This window comes from Oncorhynchus mykiss, chromosome 22 (genome assembly GCF_057628025.1).
Source record: "Oncorhynchus mykiss isolate SJ-2025 chromosome 22, ASM5762802v1, whole genome shotgun sequence".
Taxonomy (NCBI): Eukaryota; Metazoa; Chordata; class Actinopteri; order Salmoniformes; family Salmonidae; genus Oncorhynchus; species Oncorhynchus mykiss.
In genome coordinates, this window is record NC_143043.1 from 46871475 (window position 1) to 46873259 (window position 1785).

A 1785-nucleotide genomic window follows, 5' to 3' on the forward strand; every position below is an offset into this window, starting at 1 on the left:
AATATGGTACTGCCATGGTCAACACACACACACACACACACAGGTGTATGGTAGGAACACCCAGTTACACAGATCAAACTGTCTTGCCCTTATCAGGTGGCCATCCCCTCCTGATTAATCTCCCTGGCACATAGAACACATACCCAACCACAGTAGGGTTGAACAGGTCACAGACAAAGCACAGAAGGTCCTGTTTAAAAGGGATATATTTTCTTCTTTCACACTCCAGTAGATACTCCTAATGACTAATGGAGGGGGAGCTGTGTGTGTCAGAGAGAGAGAGAGTGCGAGAGATAGAGAGAGACAGTCAGAGAGACACAGAGAGACAGTCAGAGAGAGAGAGCGAGAGAGAGACAGTCAGAGAGAGACAGAATAATGTCTGTGTGTTTTCCTTAGCTGAGAGTGATTGGAAACTCAACAATTTCAAACTCTTGTACACACACACAACCAATTACTTATACCTAACAGAGAACCAGTTACTAATACCTCACAGAGAACCAGTTACTAATACCTCACAGGGAACCAGTTACTAATACCTCACAGAGAACCAGTTACTAATACCTCACAGAGAACCAGTTACTAATACCTCACAGGGAACCAGTTACCAATACCTCACAGAGAACCAATTACTAATACCTCACAGGGAACCCGTTACTGATACCTCACAGAGAACCAGTTACTAATACCTCACAGGGAACCCAGTGTCTGTGCATGCTTTGCAGCTCTATAATAGAAATATAAATGACACACAAATTAACCCTTGCTTTGCTTGTTGGTGGACTGGAAAAACAGAATAGGTTTGAAACACATCCAACACCAACAGGTAGGCCTTTCCAAAACACCTCCATTCTAAAACCTGAAAAACCATATCCATCCTTCTGGTTTGTGAGCTCAAATTAGTCACACATTAAATCGTAAAATGATTAGGCTACACAGCACCCTCTAGATTGAGAGTAACAGACTAAGTAGTAATGTCTGGCAGATCAGCATTGACTAGAGAGATACCCATTAGCTCTCTGATAGACGAAAGTCATTGAACTGGGTGACCACCCCTTCAGTCACCCTCGCTGTCAAACACCTGTACTAATGTACCTGTACTGAGTTTCTCCATCAGGTCAACTCAATAGTTCACATTAAAAACCAGCATGTCCATAGTCAATCACAGTAGGCCTATAGGTAGGCTATGGGATGTTACTTCAAAAAAAAAAAATTGTCCATATAGGTTACGACACATGGGCGGTCGTTATCGTTTCTTCTTTTGCTTTAAAGATTTTCTCCGCTTTACTATCATCTCATATAGTTTGTCCATACCCTCGTGAAGTCCCTCGCCAATGATGGCGCAGCAAGGTTGGACGTGGTATGAGGTGGATGGAGTGAGCTCGTGGAGAGCCAGCTGTTTTTCAATGTCTGCGACTGGAAGAGATTTAGGCAGGTCCTGCTTGTTGGCTATCACCAGAAGAGGTGTCCCCTGGTTCTCTGCGAATTTTGTGACTTTATGCAGTTCTGTTTTAGCCTCCTCCAACCGGTCAACGTCCACTGAGTCCACCACATAAATGATGCCGTCCGTGCCCCGACTGTAGGATTTCCACAGGGGCCGCAGCTTCTCCTGACCTCCGACGTCCCAGAAGTGACAACTGATCCCCTTCGCGGTACCATTACTCAGTTTGATTTTCTCAGTGTTGAATCGAATTGCTAAAGAACAGTCGTTTTGCCAGCTGAATCCAAACCCAACATCACGATGTGTAGTGATTGGAAAGCAGATATGTTGGAGAAACTGTTGCCCAT

At 44.4% G+C, this 1785-nt stretch overlaps 1 pseudogene; it reads right to left on the reverse strand.

The window, feature by feature from the left end:
• Nucleotides 1-1210: 1210 nt before the first annotated feature.
• Nucleotides 1211-1785, reverse strand: LOC110502151 (ADP-ribosylation factor-like protein 4C; annotated as a pseudogene).